This window comes from Mirounga leonina, unplaced genomic scaffold (genome assembly GCF_011800145.1).
Source record: "Mirounga leonina isolate KUSES-001 unplaced genomic scaffold, KU_Mleo_1.0 Mir_180, whole genome shotgun sequence".
Lineage (NCBI taxonomy): Eukaryota > Metazoa > Chordata > Mammalia > Carnivora > Phocidae > Mirounga > Mirounga leonina.
The window spans coordinates 25,358,437-25,373,220 of NW_023270469.1; positions in this window are offsets into that span (position 1 = coordinate 25,358,437).

A 14,784-nucleotide genomic window follows, 5' to 3' on the forward strand; every position below is an offset into this window, starting at 1 on the left:
CTTGTTACATTATTGATTGACGAAGTCCACAGATAACAAATCGTTATTTCGTTACCTGGTGGATCTGCAGGGCTTGTACAACAAAAGATCTTTTAAGCAGTAGGATTGATGCTTTAAGTTGGGAAACAGTGTGTCAATAAAGATCAGTGTGACAATATGATTTATTCAAATACAATGCTACTGCAAGCAGTCAGTTTTCACATTCCAGGATAAATGGCAGGTATTTCTTTTTATTTGTGTTTGGGTTCCCCCACAGAAACCCTGTTTGAAACATTTCATTATTTATTGTGGCTTTTTAGAGATGAAAGGAACCAATTTATTTACCTTTCACAATCATTTCTAACTGGTAAGAGAAGGTAGGAACCTACAGCAAAAATCAATTGGTTAATAAAATAGTTAATTGACTAAGTGCTCACTCTGATGGGCTAAAAGCACAGACAGTGCACAACTCAAGTAAGGATGCTTAATTAAAATGGGGCTGGTTGTACTTAATAAAACTCTGCCATGTAGATAGAAATTAATGCTGGAAAGACATCTGCATTTATTATACTGCAGAGTGGAAGCAAATTAAAGTAGCTCAATTAGGCCTTTTTCTTAATGTACTCCACATCGGGCCACTTGTGGCTTGCAGAGCAGTTACAAGAAAATCCAAAAATCATTGTTTCTCAAAATACAAGAGTCCATTAGTTATGTATTTCACATTCTAATATGGCATATGAAATAGAAACTGGGACAAATTAGCTGAGAATACTCTAATTTTTTTATAAATCATGTTTCTACTACAGATAGATGGTGAGGTGTGAGACACAATGTAGTGAAATCTGCATGCATGAAAGATTTTACAAATTTACTTTTTTTGATAAAATGAGAGAATCTCTGCAAATGACAACTAACTCGGCCTCCTCATACATTACTAGCCGTACCATAGCAATATGAGTGACTTTTCCCTAAGAACATAAAAATTCTAAATGACCAGCATAAACAGGAGTTCTGTGGGTTTTTTTAACCAAATCTGTGATTTTTAGTTTTTATATCAGCTTTATTGTGGTAAAATTTACATATGATACAATCACGGTGTACAACTTGAGTTTTTAAACAATAGTATTGACGAAGGAATGACATATAATGAGCTGCATATATTTGAAGTATACATTTGAATAAGTAAATCTAAAACCATTATCACAATTAAGATAATAAACATATCACTCACCAACAAGAGTTTCCTCATCCCTTTTGTGGTCACGGGTCCAGCCTCTCATGCCACCCCACCCCATTCTCAGTCAACTGCCAATCTACCTTCTATCACTAGAGATGAGTCTATAATTCTAGAATTTGAAATAAATAAAATCATACAGTATGTAGTCTTTTGTTTGGCTTCTTTCACAGAGTAATTATTTTGAGATTTATCCATGTTTTTGCACGCATGAATAGTTCATGTCTTTTCATTGTGGAGGAGTATCTTGTCATGTGGATATTTCACATAACATTTGTCCATCCAGGTGAATGGGTTTTGTTTTTTGGCCTTTTTTTTTTTTTTTTTTTAGGATTTGACTATTAAATAAAACTGCTATGATAAACATTTGAGTGTAAGTCTTTGAATGGATACATGCTTTCATTTCTTCTGCATAAATACTTAAGAATGAAATGGCTGGGTCAGGGTAGAAAGTGTATGTTTAATTACTTTAAAAGGTGTCAAACTGTTTTTCCAATGTGGTTGCATGTTCCCATCAGCAGTGGATGAGGGTTGAAGGTGTCCATATTCTTGCCACATTTGTGCAGTAACATCTCATTGTGGTTGGATTTCTCTAATGATTAATGACATTGGGTATCTTTTCATAGGATCATTTGACATTCATATACCCTCTTTGGTAAAGAGTTTAATTTTTTCCCATTTTTACTGGGTTGTTTGTTTTGATATTACCGAGTTTTGAGAGGTTTTTATATGTTCCAGATACAAGTCCTTTACTTAAGTATGAGATTTTCAATTATTTTTGCCATGTCTGGATCATCCTTTTCATTCTCTTAATGATGTCTTTCAAAGAGCAGAAGTTTTTAATTTTGATAAATTCTAAATTATCATTTTTTAAATTTTATGGATAATTTTGGTGTTACATCTAATTAATCTTTGCCTGACCCAATGTCACAAAAACTTCCTCCTAGCTTTTTTTCTAAAAGCACTATGGTTTTAAATTTTACATTTAAATCTATGATCCATTTGGAATAAGTTTTTGTATTTGGTGCAAGATGTGGACCATTGTCAAAAATAAATTGACCATATTCTTGTGGGTCTATTTCTAGACTCTATTCTGTTCAGTTGATCTATTTCTCTATCATAATGACAGTACCATGCTGTCTACATTTTTGTAGCTTTATAAAATAAATGTTAAAGTCAGGTAGTAAAAATCCTCCCAATGTTGTTGTTTTTCAAAATTCCTTTGGTTATTCTAGGTCCTCAACTTTTTCATTTAAATTTTAGAATACGTATATCAAATTTATTTTTACAAAAAATAGCCTGCTGTGATTTAAGATTATAATGAATCTCTAGATAATTTGGGGAAAATTGTCATTGTAACTATATTGAATTTTTCAATCCACTGATTTAGTTCATCTTTAATTTATTTCAGCATGTTTTGTAGTTTTCAGGGTACAGATCTTTAAAATCTTTTCTCATATTTATCCTACATTTCATACTCCTGATGCTATAAGTGGTTTTGGTTTTTTATCTCAATTTCTGATTCATTGCTAATACATAAAAAATACAACTGATTTTTGTACATGGATCCTCTATCCTGCAACTTTGTTAAATTCACTTATTAGTGCCCTTGATTTTTTTGTGGATTCCATACAATTTTCTACATAAATGGCAATGTCTTCTTCAAGAAAAGACAATATTACTTCTTCCTTTCCAATATGGATAGCTTTTTAAAAATTCTTGCCTTGCTGCACTGGTTGGATCCACCATACACTATTAAATAGAAGTGGTGAGAGCAAACATTTCTTGTTTTGTTCCTGATTCAAGGGGAAAGTATTCAGTCTTTCACCATTAAGTATTAAGGAAGTTGAGTAAGTTCTGATTGATTTCAAGTTTGCTTAATGTCTTTATCAGGAATGGATATTGGATTACTTCAAATGCTTTTTTGCATCTATTGAAATGATCTTTGTTTCCCCCCATTTCTTCATAAGGTAAATTCCAGTGATTAATTTCTAAATATTAATTCACCCTAGCACTCCTGGAATAAACTCCACTTAGTCATAAAGTAGTATATTTTTTACATCTTGTTGGATTCAATTTGCTAAAGTGTTGAGAATTTTTAATTACATATTCATGAGAGAGATTACTTTGTAACTTTCTTTTCTTGTATTGAGTGTTTCTGTGTTTGGTGTGAGCATAATGCTGGCCTCACAGAATGTGCTGGAACTTTTTCCTCCTTCAAATTTCTAAAAGACCTTGTGTAGAATTTGTATTATTTCTTCCTTAAGTATTTGATAGAATTATCCAGTGAGGGCGCCTGGGTGGCTCAGATGGTTAAGCGTCTGCCTTCGGCTCAGGTCATGATCCCAGGGTCCTGGGATCGAGTCCCACATCGGGCTCCCAGCTCAGCGGGGAGCCTGCTTCTCCCTCTGACCCTCGCCCCTCTCATGCTGTTTCTCTCTCGCTTGCTCTCTAAAAAATAAACAAAATCTTAAAAAAAAAAAAAAAAAAAAAAGAATTATCCAGTGAAGCCATCTGAGCCTTGAGTATTCTTTGTGAAAATGTTTTTCCTACAAATTCAATTTCTTTCGCAAATACAGGTTTATTCCAGTTATTTATTTCTTCTTGAATGGACTTTGGTAGTTTGTGTCTTCCAAAGAATTTGTCCACTTCATCTACTTTGCCGAATTTATGGTCATAAAGGTGTTCATAATATTTCCTTATTCTCCCTTTAATATGTATAGTAATATCTACAGTGATACTATGGGTGTATACTTGCTGTTTTTTTTTTCTCTTTTATTGAAGTATAGTTGACATACAATGTTATACTAGTTTCAGGTGTATAACATAGTGATTTGACAATTCTGTATATTATGCTATGCTCACCATGATAAGTGCAGTTACCATCTGTCACCATTACCATTCTGAAATCACTGCATTTTATCTCGGGAGAGGGGGCTATTCTTATCGTTTATATTTACTGTGATCATTAACGTGGTGTGTCCCAATTCCATCATCTTGCTGTTTGTTTTCTATTTGTCCCATTTGGTTTTTCTTCCCTTTCTTCACCTTTTCCACTTTATTTTGCAATGAATATTTCTGTGATTCCATTTTATTTTCTTTGTTGATTTGTTAGCTATAACTTTTTTTGTTACTTTAGTGGTTACTTTAGGGTATATAGTCTTTATCTTTATCTTATTACAGTTTACTACGTTATACCGCTTCACATATAACAAAAAAAAAACCTGACAACATACTTCCACTTCTCCCCTTCTAGGATTTTTGCTTTTGTTGTCATACATCCTACTTCTACACAGGTTATAAACTTTATAATACATTGTAACTATTTTTGCTTTAAATAAAGATAAGTTGATTAGATTATCTTTTAAATAGATGTAGATGAGAATAATTATTTATATTTACCCACATAGTTACCATTTCTACTTGAAGGATCTCTGTAATATTTCTTGCAGGGCAGATCTGCTGGTGATAAAATCTTTCAGCTTTTGTATGTCTGAAAAGGTTTCACTTCACTTTTGTTTTTGAAAGACAGGTTAGCTAGGTAAGAATTCTTTTTTTTTTTTTTTAAGATTTTATTTATTTGACAGAAAGAGCACAAGCAGAGGGAGAGAGAGGGAGAAGCAGGCTCCCTGCTGAGCAAGGAGCCCGATGTGGGACTCGATCCCAAGACCCTGGGATCATGACCTGAGTCGAAAGCAGCCACTTAACCAACTGAGCCACCCAGGCGTCCTAGCTAGGTAAGAGTTCTAACTTGATAAGGTTTTTTCCCTTTCTGTCAGCATTTTAAAGTCATTGCTTTACTGTCTTTTAGCTTGCACTGTTTCAATGAGAAACCTACTTCCATCCTTATTTTTGTTTCTCCAAAAATGTTCTTCATCTGGCTTCTTTTAAGATTTTTTTCTCTTTGTCATTGGTTTTGAGCAATTTGATTTTATGTGCCTTGGTATATATGTTTCTTGTGTTTGGAGTTTATTGAGCCTCTTGGTACTATGGCTTTAGAATTTTTATCATATTTTATCATATATATATTTGAAGTCCCAGAAAGCAAGAAAATACATAAAGTTATTTGAAGGAATAAGGGCCACAATTATATACATTTATTTAAAGATTTATTTTTATATATGGATATATATTGAAATTTTCTCACAGCTCAATGAGGCACTTTTTTTTTTTGTCTTTTTTCTCTCTGTTTCACTTTGCACAGTTTATATTACTATATCTTTGAGTGCAATAATATTTTCTTTCAAAATTTCTAATCTACCATGAATCCCATCCATTTATTTCAATCACTGTAATAATTATCTCTAAATGTTTAATTTTCATTTTTATATCTTCCATGTCTTTACTTAAAATGTTTAATCTTTCCTCTAGTTTCTTGAACATTTGGAATGTAGTTATACTTTTCTACTAATGTCTTTGTCTACTATTTATGTCTTGTCTACCACTAATTATGGGAGAATTGTCCTGGTTGTTGTCATTTTGTTTTGTTTTGTTTTGATGCCTGGTAATTTTTAATTGGATGCCAAACTATGAATTTTATCTTTTTGGTGCTATTTCTTGTATTCCTATAATCGTTCCTAAACTTTGTTCTGAGATATAGTTAAATTACCTGGAAACAGCCTGATACTTTTGGGTCTTGCTCCAGTACATCAATTATACCATGCTAATAAAAAAAAAAAAAAAGATAAATAAGAAATGTCTATCAAGTTAGAAGATTTGGGAAGTTTCATGTGCTCTAAAGGAGAAAAGATAAGCCCTACAAAGTTTGAGCACCTTGCTAAGTAAAATTTTAGGGATCCAGTGGTCAGGAACATGCTGGAATATCCCCTCCACAGTAAAGGACAAATTATTACCTCTTATAACTCACTCCACAATGAAGGAAGCATATCACCTGGTGGATCTCTTTGGGTTCTAGAGAGAATATTTTCATTATTTAGGTCTACTACTTTTATCTATATACCAAGTATCACAGAAGGCTGTCATCTTTGAATGGGGGCCAGAGCATGAAAGGACTGTGCAGAAGGTCCAAACTACAGTACAAAACCTCTGCCCCCTATAGGATATTTGAGCCAGGAGAACATACAGTTTTGGAGGTATCAGTGGTGAAAAAGATGCTGTGTGGAGCTTATGACAAACCCAAAAGTAAAAAATCACAATGGACACCACTACATTTCTGGAGTAGAGGCATGCCATCTGAAACCAAGAATTATGTACCTTTTGAAAAAAAATACTGACATGCTTCTAGGCCCTAGTAAAGAGGAAAAGTGCCTGATGATGGTGTAGCCATCACCATGGACAGCCAGAACTGTCCATCATGAGTTCTGTTCATCATGAGTTCAATGTGACCCACAAAGTTTTATGCTAAGACAAGCTAAGCAACAATACATTGTGATATGGAAATGATACATTCAGGATTGAGTGCAAACTTAACTAGAAGGCACAAACAAGCTACCCATCCAGCAACCCAGCCTCCTAGGAGTGTACCAGTGTTTCAGTTCATGGCCAACAGCCATATGGGGTTTCCACTATGACCAGCTATATCTGATAATCAATAAAGTTTAAATGAGATAAAATAGGGTAGCTGTTAATGGTAATCAAATTTAGAAAGTTTTTTAAAGATGTATAATTTTGATTATTTGAGAAGAGAATTCTATGAAAATAATTGAATCAATGCTCACAGTAACTTAATTTAAACTTTTGATGAAGATTTCAGTAGAAGGCGAAAAATTCTAACATTCCAGACTGATGCTGAAGCACCAATTACGTGCCAGAACCTATGGTAGGCACTTGGCCTCTTACCTCATTGAATCTATAAAACAAATCCTAAGAGGCAATTATCATTACCACTCATTTGAAGGTGAAGAAGTTGAGCAACCCATCTAAATATACACAGAATACTGTTTATTTGGAAGGAAAACTCTATCTGCCTTCAAAATAAATTTTTTCTGTACACCATTCTGGTTAATAATGCAAGAATAGTCAAAATATAGTATGATACGTAGAGAATATTCTATAATAGCAAGTAGAGAGTTTGTTGCAGGAGCAGAAAAGACCCCTAAGACTAAATCCCCAACTCACTAGTAACCATCAACTCGGGCACTGAACCTGATACCAACAGAAAAGAGCCCTGCAGTCATCAAACAAGAATTAATATCACTGGACTCCTTCCTGGTGACACTGGACTCCTGGCCAAGGTGGCGACTGAATCGTGCTTCTTGAGAATTCTGCCAGTAAAAGCATGTCTAAATGCATGTGTCTTTGTATTCTGGCACCCCATTATAATATAGGTCTGTACCCATTCCTGTTGTGGTCCAGTCTCAATGTATGGGCCCTACATCTGCCCATATATATATGGTGTGCTATTCTATATAGAAATACAGATATATATAGTATGCTATTCATTAGTTGACATCAAGATGTAATAAATTATATATAATAAATAATATATAATAAATAACGTAAATTATGTGTACACACACACATACTTACACAGTTTAACTGGGGGGTGGGCTATTTCACTGCATTCTAAGGCTGTCCCATTGTCACCCCAGCCTCCATTCTTCTCCTCCAATCATACTAACAACTACTACAGATTAATCTTCAACAGATTATTGTTTTAGGGTAAATATCATGACTTCTTTTCTTTTAAAGATTTTATTTAGCTGACAGAGAGAGAGAGCGAGCAAGCACATGCAGGGGGAGCAGCAAAGGGAGAAGGAGGTTCCTGGCTGAGCAAGGAACACAGTGCAGGACTCATCCGAGGACCCTGGGATCATGACCTGAGCAAAGGCAGATGCTAAACTGACTGAGCCACCCAAATGCCCATGACTTCTTTATGTATGTTTCCCATAGAAAATAGAGCTCTGTCATGAGCAATTTGTTTAGTACATGTTTTTAGAACAAAATTAAAGATTTTCATTCTAGAATATGAAGTTATCATATCTATGTGATCGTGAAAATTTAAAATTGAGAACTTCTATATAGACCATTTAGTACAATTTTCATACTTTATGATCATGGAAAACTCAAATTTAACTGATTTGTACAAGATCACAGAACCAGGTAGTGGCAGAGCTAATTCTGTAAATAAATATTAAGCAAGTACCTGCTATGTTACAAGAACTGGAATTATAATGAAGGTCTTCCATTACCTAACTCAGTACTGTGTTCAAAATACCTCAGAACTAGTTTTCAATTACTCTTACTATAATATAAACTACATGAGATTTTGTTCTGTTCACTTCTGTATCACCAGCAAATTGAGCATTATCTGGTATCTGAATATTTGATGAATATTTGAAAATAGGTTAATGTGCCATCAATTTTCAACTACGTAAATACCATTTAATGATCTACCAGTTCCTTAAAACTTTTATCAGTTCTGCTTTGTCGAAGATTAGTTAACCATAGAGTTGAGGGTTCATTTCTGGGCTCTCTATTCTGTTCCATTGATCTATGTGTCTGTTTTTGTGCCAGTACCATACTGTCTTGATGATGACAGCTTTGTAATAGAGCTGGAAGTCCGGAATTGTGATGCCACCAGCTTTGCTTTTCTTTTTCAACATTCCTCTGGCTATGCGGGGTCTTTTCTGGTTCCATACAAATTTTAGGATTATTTGTTCCATTTCTTTGAAAAAAGTGGATGGTATTTTGATAGGGATTGCATTAAATGTGTAGATTGCTCTAGGTTGCATTGACATCTTCATAATATTTGTTCTTCCAATCCATGAGCATGTAACTTTTTTCCATTTCTTTGTGTCTTCCTCAATTTCTTTCATGAGTATTTTATAGTTTTCTGAGTACAGATTCTTTGCCTCTTTGATTAGATTTATTCCTAGGTATCTTATGGTTTGGGGTGCAATTGTAAATGGGATCGACTCCTTACTTTCTCTTTCTTCTGTCTTGTTGTGGGTGTATAGGAATGCCACTGATTTCTGTGCATTGATTTTATATCCTGCCACTTGCCTGAATTCCTGTATGAGTTCTAGCAGTTTGGGGGTGCAGTCTTTTGGGTTTTCCACATAAAGTATCATATCATCTGCAAAGAGGGAGAGTTTGACTTCTTCTTGGCCGATTTGGATGCCCTTTATTTCTTTTTGATGTCTGATTGCTGTGGCTAGGACTTCTAATACTATGTTGAATAGCAGTGGTGATAGTGGACATCCCTGCCGTGTTCCTGACCTTAGGGGGAAAGCTCTCAGTTTTTTCCCATTGAGAATGATATTCGCTGTGGGTTTTTCATAGATGGCTTTTATGATATTGAGGTATGTACCCTCTATCCCTATACTCTGAAGAGTTTTGATCAAGAAAGGATGCTGTACTTTGTCAAATGCTTTTTCTGCATCTATTGAGAGGATCATATGGTTCTTGTTCTTTCTTTTATTAATGTATTGTATCACATTGATTGATTTGTGGATGTTGAACCAACCTTGCAGCCCAGGGATAAATCCCACTTGGTCGTGGTGAATAATCCTTTTAATGTACTATTGGATCCAACTGGCTAGTATTTTGGTGAGAATTTTTGCATCCATGCCAAAGAACAAATGATCCAATCAAGAAATGGGCAGAAGACATGAACAGACATTTTTCCAAAGAAGACATCCAAATGGCCAACAGACACATGAAAAAGTGCTCAACATCGCTCGGCATCAGGGAAATCCAAATCAAAACCTCAATGAGATACCACCTCACACCAGTCAGAATGGCTAAAATTACCAAGTCAGGAAACGACAGATTTTGGCAGGGATACAGAGAAAGAGGAACCCTCCTACACTGTTGCTGGGGATGCAAGCTGGTGCAACCACTCCGGAAAACAGTATGGAGGTTCCTCAAAAAGTTGCAAATAGAGCTACCATATGATCCAGCAATTGCACTACTGGGTATTTACCCCAAAGATACAAATGTAGGGACCCAAAGGGGTACATGCACCCCAATGTTTATAGCAGCAATGTCCACAATAGCCAAACTGTGGAAAGAGCCAAGATGTCCATTGACAGATGAAGGGATAAAGAAGATGTGGTATATATATACAATGGAATATTAGGCAGCCATCAAAAGGAATGAAATCTTGCCATTTGCAACGATGTGGATGGAACTGAAGGGTATTATGCTGAGCGAAATAAGTCAGTCAGAGAAAGACATGTATCATATGATCTCACTGATATGAGGAATCCTTAATCTCAGGAAACAAACTGAGGGTTGCTGGAGTGGTGGGGGGGAGGGAGAGATGGGGTGGCTAGGTGATAGACGTTGGGGAGGGTATGTGCTATGGTGAGCGCTGTGAATTGTGTGAGACTAGTGAATCACAGACCTGTACCTCTGAAACAAATAATATATGTTAAAAAAAAAAAAAGATAGTAGGAAGGGAAAAATGAAGGGAGGGAAATTGGAGGCGGAGACGAACCATGAGAGACTATGGACTCTGAGAAACAAACTGAGGGTTCTAGAGGGGAGAGGAGTGGGAGGATAGGTTAGCCTGGTGATGGGTATTAAAGAGGGCATGTACTGCACGGAGCACTGGGTGTTATACGCAAACAATGAATCATGGAACACTACATCAAAAACTAATGATGTAATGTATGGTGATTAACGTAACATAATAAAATAAAATAAAATAAAACTTTATCAGTTCATCTTTGGGAATGTCAGTGACTACAATTCAAAGATTGTAGAATTCTGATCATGAATGTTTGTCTTTCTCATAAAAATGGCATATATATGGAGAGAAGAGTTTCAAGTATATGTGCTTTGTGATTGCATTCATATAAGCAAGAGTTTGTTCCTCTCTTCAAAACATTTTCATGTTTGGGGTGGAATTTTTTGCATTTCTTCCCTTGTTTGGGCACAGTGCAAACACAGCCAGAATCTATAATAGGCCAGGCTATTGCTGAGCCCTCACTTACCCAATGGAATATCAGCTTTATGAAAGCAGGTTTGCTTTTCATGTTCACAGTCGTGTGTTGAGTTTTCTAAAATGAGGCTCTTGCAAGCCATTATCAATGAGAAATAATAAAAGGCTAGTGGAGACCAGGTTTGCATTGCTTCTTTTTAAGGCTTTTTACAAAGGTATACTTGGGAATGCTGTTTTTCAAAATCCTGTCCTGACAAGTTAAGTACTAGCAGTTCTCTGTTGAAAGAAAGATCTTTCATCTTTTTTTTTTTTTCTTTTTCTTTTTAGGAAAGTTTCCTCCCTCTGAGATAGCCACCTTTGGTCTATAAAACACATATTGTATGGCAGGCAGAAATTCACAGATTCACTCCCCACCACCACCCTTTATTCTGAACATAGGAAAATTGTTAGCTACACATACTCCTTGAGTCTGAAGACAAGACACATTCTTTATGTTTAGTAATATTTATTCATCACTCACAAACATTTCCTGAGTGCCTAATATCTGCAACGGGTGGTTACACAGGAGTCTAGAAGGTGGAATCAACCCTTAAAATTATGATATATGTACAGTGGAGATGACTTTTACTGCCTGCTTTCTACATTCCAAACCCTGATTGAACCCCTGATATTATATAATTTCATATTCCAAACACCCCCATAAATTGGGCATTAAGATTCTTATTCTTAAAAAGAGCTAAGTAAGACTCCGTGAGAATAAAAAGCTTTCCAAAGGTCACATAGATAAAAGACCGTATACACTAATTTCAAACTGGTCTTCTTGCCCACAATCCTCATGCATATTTCTGCTCTAACAGATTATTCCAACTTGAGCAGAACTTTAGAGGCGATACACAGATACCACAGACCAACAGCCTCCAAGGGACTGCTGGATTACCTTCTAAAGTAAAAGTGCAAAGAAACTTTCCAAATCAAATGTATGAAATAAATTAAATGTGCAAATAAAGTAAACTACACAATTAGATAATTAAAATAAATTCTTTTTCATTAATAAAGTATACATTTATAAATTATTAATATGATGAAAATTATTTAATTGGTCCTGATAATTAAACTCCATGGATTTAAAGATTTGACTGGGCAAGATGTTAGACGCACTGATGAGAAAGAGAACGGTGCCTGAGAACTACAGCCGGGCCACCTCCAGGCCCCCGTCTTCTGATCTGTAAAGCAAAGAAGAAGCACGCTTTCTCGGTGGTTTTCGAACTGGGCACCTCAGAGCCCCACCTTCTAGGTACCTTGGAGGCCCAGGAGGTAACCAAATGACACAGTCCTAGGAGCCCACCCTTCTCATTGCTCCACCCCATCCCACACCTGCAGACAAAACAGCTGCACTTTTATCAGTTTTATATATTGGATTTCTGCTCAGGATTGTCTTTAAAGAAAATACCCCAGCTTCTCACAATAAATTTTTAAAAATCAAGCCTGATAGCCGCTTGACTCTAAGTTTTAAAGTCGAAGGCCTCTTCTGAGTCTATAATTCTAAGGCCCATAGAAGCAGTAAAATGCGTCTGGTGCAGCAATCACAAATTCATATGCCATCAGGGGCCGACAGGACCAATAAACTTATAAAAAATAAAAACAAACAAAAAACCTGGTTTGAGACAACAGAGGTGATGCTATTTTGTGGCAAATGAGAGTGTATGCCCTACCTTAAAAAAAAATTAAACTTCAGATTTTTTTCCATCTTTAATACTGTGCTGACAAACAAGCATGTACCTCTAAACACGCGACATCCAATCTAGAAACCACTAGAATGAGAAGCTGTCCCACAAGAACTCTGGGTTAGAGAAACTGTGAAGGGAAAGATTATGTCTGTATTGACCACCTAGGTTTGAATGGGCATCATTATTATCTCATTCAAGAAGAACCCAATGAAGATCTAAAATTCAACTATGGTTTGTGAATCTCATGCCCAAATGTCCACACTGGGGGAAGCTTAGAACACAGATCAAACACAAACATGTGGGAAACTTAGGACCCTTCATTTGCCTTCAATTTCCTCATTTGTAAAATGGAGTCTAATGATGCCCAGCTCTACCTACCATTACCGTTGTCCAGCCTATTGGATCTCTCTGCCCCACTGTGATCCTGTGTAGGTTATTTTCAAATAATAGGTCGTAGACTCTCCACATTGTCTTTTGCTAGGATGAAGTACGTGCATGTGACACCCACACGCATGCACACACAGACACACACACACAGGCATGAAGTGGATATCGTGAGACTTAATTCCTGCGGTTCATTGTTCAGTGCATCAAAGGGAGCCTGCCAGCCACTTCTCTGTGAATGCACTAGTCTCCGAGCAGGGTCAAGAAGAGCCTTCTTCCTCTGGCTCTCAGCATTAGCTGTCTTATGTTTGACACCTCGTGCTGAGAGGACTTACTTGGCTGGAAGCTCTGCACTAACTCAGCTCGGTCTGATGAGCCACTTGGAAGAACCAAGTTGAGGCTGTCTTGAAACTGCAAAAAGAGCCAGAGGGTCAGTGTAGTCAGTTTGTAAAGAATCAACCAGGCTAATGAAGGGGCCAGGAAAGTCCAACTCACTAGTGTAAAGCTGTCTTTTGATGCTGCAGGGAGAAGGAATTAGCACGTTTATTTTACAACAAATGTGCTTAGAAGCTCTGAATCTAATTTCTTCTCCATTCCATTTTATTCCACCTTGGAATGGCAGAAGTTTGCCCAGAGCACCAAAGGATAGGTAGGATTATCCCAAGATATTAAAGCAGAATAGCCTTCGAGGAATAAGGAAACTGGGAGGAAGTTGTGACACGAGTGTCAAAAGCATGTTTGAGAAGAAGGGTCTATGGGGGAAGGGTCAGAAAATACGTCTCTTACTATTGTTTACTCTGAGAGCATAATGATACTTACAACACACTGATTAAATTAGAAACTGTGAGGAAACTGAGTCACAGTATTCTTGGTTCATACTAAGTGCTTAATAAATGTTGGTTGTAATTTGTTCTCAGTACTACTATTATTGGAAGAAAAAGCCTTCGTAACACACTAACAAAATTAATGTTTTACAAAGCTTATCATGTGACTATGCAGAGTGCTTGACGTACATTAAACTGTTTAATCCACATATAAGGTGGATACTAGGTCAAATGAAGAAACCAAGGTAGAGAGGTGAAATAACATGCCCCAGATTATCCAGTTGGTAAATGGGTAGTGAGACTTCAAACCAAGGCAATGTGCTCCTGAATGCATGTTTTGGTCACTGGGCCTTACTGTCTCTCCAGATCTTTAGTGGCCAGGAGTGCCACAGGAAGAAGTATCAGTCTCATTCTTCCTCCCATAAGAAGCTATTTATGGTTTTGAGGGAATTGAAATGGTCAGACCATGCCAAAGTGGAAGAAGTACTGGAGAGCAGAAAAACTACAGGTTCCAGAATCTTTCAGGAGGTTACTGAACGGCAAGAGAAGGCACTGATACAAGGCAGTGATGAGATGGAAACAGAAGAGAGACACAACAGAACCACTGCAACTGATGGGAGGAGTGAGAGACAGAGGAGAATCTCAGCTCTGAAGCTTGGACTCGGTGCAAAGAGAAGGACGTGGAACTGTGGTTCCCATGCCCCCAAGAAGAACTGGGGAAATAATCAGGATTAAAGAGAATACATTTAGGTGCTGTGGAAGTCCTAAAAGGGGACCATGTAGTGA